The following is a 9,633-nucleotide window of genomic DNA, read 5'->3' on the forward strand; positions in this document are numbered from 1 at the left end:
GAATGAAATAATTTCAAATATTCGCTTAATCAAAACATCAGCTTCCCTTTCCAATTTCCATCATGGATTGTTGGTAGGTTTCCCAGACCTGGTCTCCTGTGCAGGGGAGAAGGACCTACCTCCCCATGGTGTGCAGCAGGCAAAGAGGGAAATCAGGCAATAACCGGACCTTAGTTCATTCCTTCTCCATATCCTGCTCCTCTCAAGATGCTACTTGACTTGAGGGCACATACTCAAATACTCTAGAAAGTTTATTAACTGTCTCACCTTCTTCTGATAATTTATAATCTTTTTTTCTTTGAAAGTTTTAATGGCAGCAGAAACATTTTTTCCATAGGTGAAGCTTCCATGAAGCCACTGGACCCTCACAGCTCCCGCCCCTGCCAGATTCAAATAAGAGCTTTGGGGGCCCTTGATCTTTGGGATACATGCATGTAAGAGAAATTAGCCTGGCAGCAGGAATACAGCAGGGCTAGGCGGATCGAAGCAGAAAGAGACCGCCGGGAAGGAAGACAAACTAAGGAGGCTGTTGCTGTGGTGCATAGTGAAAATAAGGAAGGTCATTGAAGTAGAATTAAAATGTGCTACTGGGGAAAGCATGTACTTCAAAGACTTGAATCAAAGCTCAATCACTTATGAGTCCGTTGACCCTGATCAAGGTACCCAATCTCTCTACACCTCAGTGTCTCTACTTAGAAAGCAGTGGTGAAATTAGCATCCATAATTTTTCAAAAACTAAATGATAAAGGTTTTTAAATGCCTAGTATTTAATAGAAGCTCAATGTTAATATATGATTTATTTATTTATTTGTTTATTTATTTATTTATTGTGAGAGAGAGAGAGTGCAGGTTGGGGAGAAGGGTAGAGGAAGAGAGAGAGAATCTTGAGGCTCCTTGCCCATCATGGAGCCTGACGTGGGGCACGATCTCACCATCGTGAATGAGATCATGACCTGATCCTAAATCAGGAGTCGGATGCCTAACCAACTGAGCCACACAGGTGCCACAGCCAGCCAGGTGCCACCCAGGCATATGTTAAAATAATATATGATTTTAGGGGCGCCTGGGTGGCGCAGTTGGTTAAGCGTCCGACTTCAGCCAGGTCACGATCTCGCGGTCCGTGAGTTCGAGCCCCGCGTCGGGCTCTGGGCTGATGGCTCAGAGCCTGGAGCCTGTTTCTGATTCTGTGTCTCCCTCTCTCTCTGCCCCTCCCCCGTTCATGCTCTGTCTCTCTCTGTCCCAAAAAAATAAATAAACGTTAAAAAAAATTAAAAAAAAATAAAATAATATATGATTTTAAATGGACACATTCGAAAAATATCATGATGGAAGAAACAAATCAATGCCAGTGGGCTGAATACAGGAGATGAAAAAGCAAGACATTCAAAGATGAGAAGGTGTCTAGCCCATTGACACATATTTCTCTACTTTATGGACCATGGGACACTTTTTTTCCATGAGGAATCTCCGAGGACACTAGTTAGAGAAGTGTGAACGTGGTACCTCTGTTTGGGAGATCACCAAGCACAGCTTCACATTCAAGGTTCCGGTCAGGCGCTCCTGCAAATACATTTGTCAACATTTAATCTAAAAGCTTCCCCAAACTATTTGAGAAAGGAACATGCTTCTTATTTTATTAACTATGCATATACCATGGAACTAGTGTTTTGCAAAACAGACTATGGCAGACACAGGTTTAGAGTTTGATCCTGTGCTTTGTTCTGGGTTTTCAGCTTGTTAAGGGAGATTCAGAGTGACTAACCATAGGGCGATCCCCGAAGATTGCTCTGGAACCTCTCCGAAGGGCAGGTCAGTAACCCGCCATTTCCTTTTGTTCTGTGGCAAGTCTTCATCGGGCCAGCCCCACAACAGGTTCTATATCTTCAGCACGTGTCCTTCTGGATTTCTTTAAGATTCTAGTCGAAAATAAAACACCGGGAATCTCAAAGTTTGCTTCTTTGTGGGGACTTTTTTTTTTACCTCGAGCTTTCCCTCCGTTATCTGAAAGTTATAAAATGTTAACAATGTAACCTGCTTTTCCCTCACGAATTAATATACCTAAATATATTTCTATGTCAACAATATAGTTTTACACCATCATGTTTATGGAATAGTTAATATTCCAGTGAGTTAATAAACTATAATTCCTTACAGAAATTTGCAAAACTAACTATTTAGGTTGTTACTATAAACGATACTAAAATGAATATCTGGGAACTAAGTCTTTTATGTTTGCCAATGATTTTTTTTTTAATCAGCCTCAAAAACACTATAAAAATTTACAGTTCCACACATTATTCACATTTCCAAGCACCATTCTCTCTTGGAGAGAATGACACAAGAAGATTAGTCTCCACACTTATGACCAAAGAAGAAGAAGGGATGGGACATTTTCTTCTCCTGAGCTGTGTTTGTCATGTATATTTAAGGTACTCTGGAGCCGGTATCCTTGGGGATGGTGATACCGAATGGCCAAAAGGTTGTCATCAAAACCTCCCAGCTTGCTTTCAAAGCACTTTCATATCTTCATTCACTAACTCTGGTCTTCCATTCCCATGTATAGTTCTAGTTGTTTATTTTTGTACCTGGAAAGTGTTTGGAGACAAGGTTATTTTAACCTATCATGATATATTTCTGTGATATCAAATTTCCAAATCATGACATACTTAATTTTTAAAAGTATTAGTTCTAGCAACAGTGAATCTTGACACTGGTATAATATTGAGAAATTAAGCCAACTCAGAAACCACGGAGTAGTCTCACTTGCCAAATTTTGTTCTGATCTATGGAATAGAATTTAGGCATTAATAATAAGTAATATAAACTAGGCACTTAAAATATGCCAGGCACTCTTTGAGCACTTTGTATGCATTCTCTTCTGTCATTCTCTCAACGAACCCGTGAGATCAGCACCATTGTATCATCATCCCCATTTTATGAATTAGGTAACCAAGGAGTAATGAGATTAAATAACGTGCCTTAAATCAGGCACTACTAACAGTGGCAGCAATGAGACTCCAATTTTGGTTTTTTGCTCATCTTATTCCCTTCCTTCACCTTCTTTCTGAAGAGATTGATCCAAAAGACTATCAGGTGAGGTAGGCCGATGTGTGTCCCCCAGCCCCCATCTGGAGGAGCCTCAAAGTAGACTATCAGAATCTGAGAAGGGTCTGGGGGTGCCCATAGAGCTGAGCTGGGCCACTCTTCTGCTCCTCAAGGAAACAACTGAAGTCGCTGAATGGCATTCATTGGAACATGGGCTGGGCCAGAGGGTCCAAGATAGCTGGACTCCCCTCTCTGGTCCCTTGGGGGTGTGGAGGGTGCCTGGAAGACTGGGTTCAGCTAGGGCTAGCAACAGAAGTGTCTACATAAGCCTCTCGAGCTGGGCAGTTACAGGACAGTCAGACATGGCAGCTGGGTTTCCCCACAGTGCATATCCCTAGAACATGAGGAAGAATCTGAATGGTCTTTTATGACCCAGCCTTAAGAGTCCTCTAGGTGTCAGTTCTGTTGTATTTTGTTTGAAGCAGCCGTGAGCCCACTCGGATCCAAGGGGGAGGACGGAGACACCACTTCTCAATGGGAGCAATGTCACAAACTTGCAGGCTGTTTCGTAAAATGTCACACCCCCTAACTGATCTCGCTGCTTTCATTCCTGCCTCTCAACAATTTGTTCACCACACAGCAGCATTTTAAAATGTGAATCATGTCATGTTACTTCCTGTTTCTACCTTCTCAGTTGACAATAGCGTTCAATTGCCCTTCTCTCCAGCTCCTTCTGGTGCCTTGATCGGTGGGTTCCAACTCTTCCCTTTTCTCAAAGGCACTGCTCTCTCTCTCTCTCTCTCGTCTCGGGACACTTGGCGTGCTGCTCCCAATGTCCGGGGTATGCGATACTCAGTTCCCCACTAGGCTAATTCTGATTCTTCAGATCCCGCTGAAAAGACATTTCCTCAGGTAGAACTTCCTGACCCTGTCTCTCCCTTCACCCCTTTCCCCCACCGCCCAGTCTAATTCAATTTCCCTCACTGTTCTCTTCCTACAACTCCTTCGTTTCCTCTGTATACACTCACCACAACTGTAACTGTGTATTTGCCTGCATACTTGCTTGTTGAATGTCTAGCTCCTTCCCTATATTGGAAGGCAGATTAGATTAGATTTGGGGCCAATGCTCTCAGCACCCCCAGAAAAGCATCAGTTAGGGGAGGGCCTAACATAAACACAAATATTTATTTTAGAGGTGAAATTCATAGAACACAAAATCGGCCATTTTAAAGTGACCATTCAGTGGCGTTCAGTGCATCCACAGTTGTACAACCACCACCTCTATCTAGTTCCAAAACGTTTTCATCATCCCAAAGGAAATCTTGTACCCATTAGGCACGAGCTATTATTTTAGCCCTCTGTGCTAGCCTCTGGCAACTGCCAATCTAAATTCTCTTGCTAAGAATTGATCTGTTCTGAATATTCTGTATAACTGCAGTCATAAAACAGGTGACATTTTGTGTCGGGCTTCTTTGAACTTAGTGTAATTTTTTAAAGTTTATTTATTTATTTACTGAGAGAGAGAGGGAGGGAGAGGGAGAGAGAAGCCCAGGCAGGCTCCACACTGTCAGTTGGCTCTGGTGCGGGGCTCAATCTTGCAAACCGTGTGATCATGACCTGAGCTGAAATCAAGAGTCATGTGTTTAACTGACTGAGCTCAGGCCCCCTTGGTGTAATGTTTTCAAGGTTTGTCTGTGCTATAGCATGTATCAGTATTTCACTCTTCTTTATGGCTTAAATATATATCAGATATACATAAGAGACATGGGTCTTCAGTTGTTTCTGGTGGTGTCTTCATCTGGCTTTGGTACCAGGAAAAGACTGGCCTCATAAAATGAGTTGGGAAGTGTTCCTTCATCGTCTACTTTTTGCAAGAGTTTGAGGACTGGTGTTAATCCTTTAAATGATTGATAGAATTCACCAGTGAAGCCATCTGGTCCTGGACTTTTCTTTATTGGGAGTTTTGTTTTTGTTTTTGTTTTTTTTAATTAAAGATTCAATCCCTGGGGTGCCTAGGTGGCTCAGGCGGTTGAGCGACCGACTTGAGCTCAGGTCATGATCTTACAGTTCCTGAGTTTGAGCCCTGCATCGGGCTCTGTGCTGACAGCTCGGAGCCTGGAGCCTGCTTCGGATTCTGTGTCTCTCTCCCTCTCTCTGTCCCAACTCACTTGCATTCTGTCTCTCAAAAATAAATAAACATTAAAATTTTTTTTTTAAATATTCAATCCCTTTACTTATAACAGGTCTATTGAGATTTTTCTCTTTTTGAGTCAGCTTTGATAATTTGTGTATTTCTAAGAATTTTGCCATGTCATCTAAGTTATCAAATTGTTGGCACACAATTCTTCATAGTATTCTCTTGAATACCTTTATTTCTGTAAGTTTGGTAGTAATGTCTCCACTTCCGTTGCTGATTTTAGTTAATTTATGTATCCTGCTTTTCTTAGCTTAGCTAAAAGTTTGTCAATTTAGTGATCTCTCCAAGTAATTTCCCAAATTGATTAAATATATCTACAAACCCATGAAGCTCAACGAACTCGAGAATTATGAGTTCACGTAATGCCTGGCTGGCTCACTTGGTGGAGTGTGCAACTCTTGATCTTGGGGTTGTGTGTTTGAGCCCTATGTTGGGTGTAGAGATTACTTAAAAATCAAATCTTAAAAAAAAGAAAAAGAATTATGAGTTCACAATGAGACCTACACTCAGTAGAATCTCACAGTTGGGTATGAAGGCTCATTTTCTCAATATGTCATCTCGTCTTCTATGTCTCTGAGCCCAGAACCAATCTGGTTCAATTTCTGCAGAAGGCAAATCTCTCCTAATTGGGGCAGAAGGGTGTCTGCCAGGCTTCTCAGGGTAGGGAATGGTATTTAGGGATCTAATAGCTCCTCTTAATTTTATTTATTTATTTTTTATTATTATTTTTTCAATGTTTATTTATTTTTGGGACAGAGAGAGACAGAGCATGAACGGGGGAGGGGCAGAGAGAGAGGGAGACACAGAATCGGAAACAGGCTCCAGGCTCTGAGCCATCAGCCCAGAGCCCGACGGGGGGCTCGAACTCACGGACCGCGAGATCGTGACCTGGCTGAAGTCGGACGCTTAACCGACTGCGCCACCCAGGCGCCCCTAATAGCTCCTCTTAAAGACATCAGCCAGTCTTCCCGTTTTCACCTCCCGTCAGCACTGCAGCCTTCAGTGAGGCATCCCGTTCTAAGCCTTTTCCAAGTTCTGGCAGGAAACTGACTGGTTCCTGACTTTTTATCATTGCAAGAGTAAGTTCCAGTTACCGCCTGCCTATGACTTTCCAAAACGATCACTTCCCTTTCATGCTGTTGTATCCTCTTACATTCTCCTTCTGGATTTATTTTTGCTTCTTGTTAATATACTCGTACAGCTTTGGGAAGGGCCAGAGATAAAGTCGTTTCTCATTTCATCTTTGGATCTATCTGAAATTGAGATCATCCTCATTTTGTAGATGATGAAACTGAGGCTCAGAGAGTTTAGGAAACTTGTCCAAAACAAAGATAGCAAATGGTGGAGCCCAGTTTCAGTGGCCTTTAGACTACCTTATATAGCTTCACTAAAGCACAGACACGGTTTGCTCCAATGCCATCTGGCTTCAGCAAGTGTCTCAAACAAGTGTTGTTTTAGAGTTCCCTATGTTGTCTGGAGTAAAACTCAACATTCAGTAAGTTTATCCTCCTAGTGCTCATACCCCAAGACTAGACAGCTTCATTATTTTTACCTTCACTTACACTCGATACTCCTAGTCACAGGAATTCTGTTAGGCAATTACCAGCAAAGGGTCAAAAGGCAGCGAAGAGGAAATCAACTGGTGGTGTCAGTGGCTGAGAGACGTGTTAGGTAGTTGTGCAGAAAGAAAAAAAAAAGGATTTACCTCTAAGGGCAAGGCAGAAGTGACCCAAGCCTAGCCAAGCTAAGTCCACAGAGAGAAGGGTTGAGAATTTACTTCTCCGTTGCACACAACAGCTAACACCAAAGAGTCCTTTGGAAAGAGGAACAGACCAGTTATCAGTTTGCCTCTCGGCTGCAAACCCATCTTCCGTTGCCTGCACCGCGGCGTGGGAGTTCGATCTTTTAACTGTTTCTGTTTTGCCAGCTGCCACGATATTAAGCTGTCAGTAGAGGGTGCCAGAGGGCGAAGTGGCTCCTCCGGTCGTGGCGTGCTCTTAGCAGGTCGCCGCAGGTCCACGGCTTCCCTGGCGCCTACTGCCTGGAGCATGGGCAGCTTCCCTAGCTCTTGGCCCCACTGTAGGGTGATCGGCAGCGTCCAGCAGCCGGAGTCTCACCTGTACCCCATCAGGCAGCTCAAGCAGTTTAATGGCTGAGTCCCTTCCACAAGACACCTTTCTAGGAGTAGCTTTCCCCAGCCCCCTGGAGACAGGATTTCGGGCAAGGGTTAGAGGGTGGATTTCCAGCAAGTTCCACCAATGCGGTCCCCCAGTGACTTCTGTGCCATCCAGTGAGCCATCAGTGTGCCCTCTCCAGAAGCTTGGGTGGGGGAGTTGGGCTCTTCTTTGGGTACGCTCACAGCCCTAGGGGTAGTGGCTGCTCCTTACATGTTATTCCTGTGGTTTTTAAAAATTTATTCTCTTCATTTTTACTAGGCAATCCCTCAATACTCTAATCCTATTATAATTAATGATTGTTATTAAAATTTCACATTCACATTACAGTACGGTTTCTCTTTCCTGATTTGACTCTGACGCAGGGAAACTCTGGTCTCTGTGACCTTTATAGTTTTCCAATAGCACTTCTTGGTATAATGAACTGATTTAAAATTTTAAAAATGAATCTCTATGGGCAAATGTTTAGCTATGAGGAAAATATTGACAGTAAAAATAATTTCTAATATATCATATTCGACAACCAAGAAATATATTCCATGCTTATGCATAAAGACATGAAGACTCGCTCTGTTGACTTTGGGCTTTAAACATCTCACAGCACAGGAACGGCAAAAATGTTTCATCTTTAATGCCAACTCTGATTCATTGTAGGGTTTTTCTGTGTGGAGAAGAATTTTTAGGCCAGCAAAGCACTTATCAGTTTGTGATATCTGCCACAGGTAACAGAGAGGACATGGTGGAAAAGCATGGTTATTTGCCAGCTGTTACCTACCCAGGTTTACAGATGAGTAAACTGAGGCATAGACAATTGAAGTGACTTGGCCAAAGCAGAACTATACAGTGCAAAGGCTGGGACTAACTTCATATTTATGATTTCCAGGCCACGGCTCTTTGTCTGTTGCTACTCTACGTGATGATGGTGTTTTGAGGAAGTCGGGTAAGAAGCCCAAGCAAGTTTAAGATAAGGCTGCTTAGGGGCACCTGGGTGGCTCATTCGGTTAAGCATCCGACTTTGGCTCAGGTCACGATCTCACGGTCCGTGAGTTCGAGTCCTGCATCGGGCTCTGGGCTGATGGCTCGGAGCGTGGAGCCTGCTTCTGATTCTGTGTCTCCTTCTCTCTCTGCCCCTCCCCCGTTCATGCTCTGTCTCTCTCTGTCTCAAAAATAAAAACGTTAAAAAAAAAAAAAAAAAAAAAGATAAGGCTGCTTACCTTACATAACCATTAGGGTCCAGCATGCGTATATGGGAAATCAGATTTATGCCCACCATGGTCATAAATCGATCTGAAGTAAATGAGCTTATAGAGTTTTCTGCTTAACTCTAGAAATAGGATGATAAAAGAGCTTTATTATGTGCTTAAAGATTTATGTTAATTTGATTTTAAAACAGATTTTGAAAGGGTATTCACCATTTAAGGGAATAGCATAGAAATTATACCTAAGTTTATTACATGTAAACATTAAACTACACAAATAAATGCGGCTGAAAAGAGTATCTCCTTTCAGTGCACCAAAAAGAAGTTTCTTTTGCATTTGGTTGATAGGGAGCATAATAGCCAATAATGGTTTGGACTGTGGATCATAGAGAAAATCTTTTCCTGAAAAATACTGTATGTCCACTGCAGGCAGATCCTATGGAAATGAGAAATCCAGCCCAGTTAGAAGAGTCTAACTTCTGAAATGCTGATGAGATTAGTGCTCCCATTCTTGCATCTGGAAGGCTCGTACCCACCCCCGGAGCACACGAGCGTGCCCTCAAGCATGTCGATCTCACCTGAAATCTGGTCAAAGGCAACAAAATTGAAACTTTCCTGCTATCCTGCAGAACAATGAGATTTTTCAAGTGCTTTTCCCATTGAAAGATATAGTACAAGTGCAGGTGAAAAAGGCAAAAGGAGAAATTCTTGTCCCTTCAAATCAAACATTCAGCTTATTGGTTGCCCGACCATGACGACCTTTTGTTGGTATCTGTTAAGCAGACGCAATTGTGATAATGTTTTCTCTTTTAACTTAGGAATGCCTGTCTATACTTGCCTGTTCATTGAAGTTTTACCTGTACATCAGCCTAGTGAGTATAGACCGCATGACTGGAGGTCACCCTTGAAATGCTGATTTCCGAAGAAACAAAAAAAGGTAATTTGTTGGATGATACACAAGAGAAGCTGGAAGCGTCACAACCCAAAGGGATTAGTTTTAGATTTCAATCATAACTGT

At 42.6% G+C, this 9,633-nt stretch overlaps 1 long non-coding RNA gene across 1 annotated transcript; it reads right to left on the reverse strand.

Annotated features, from left to right (window-relative positions):
• Positions 1-1,432: 1,432 nt before the first annotated feature.
• LOC121029932 (uncharacterized) lies at positions 1,433-8,459 on the reverse strand. The gene is made up of 4 exons (XR_005789989.1): positions 6,948-8,459; positions 2,466-2,783; positions 1,763-1,916; positions 1,433-1,560 (listed from the first exon to the last, which is right to left on the reverse strand). It is a non-coding gene; the product is annotated as an uncharacterized LOC121029932 (long non-coding RNA).
• Between the last annotated feature and the right edge of the window lie 1,174 nt (positions 8,460-9,633).

This window comes from Herpailurus yagouaroundi, unplaced genomic scaffold, assembly GCF_014898765.1.
Source record: "Herpailurus yagouaroundi ecotype Mexico unplaced genomic scaffold, PumYag 139, whole genome shotgun sequence".
Taxonomy (NCBI): domain Eukaryota; kingdom Metazoa; phylum Chordata; class Mammalia; order Carnivora; family Felidae; genus Herpailurus; species Herpailurus yagouaroundi.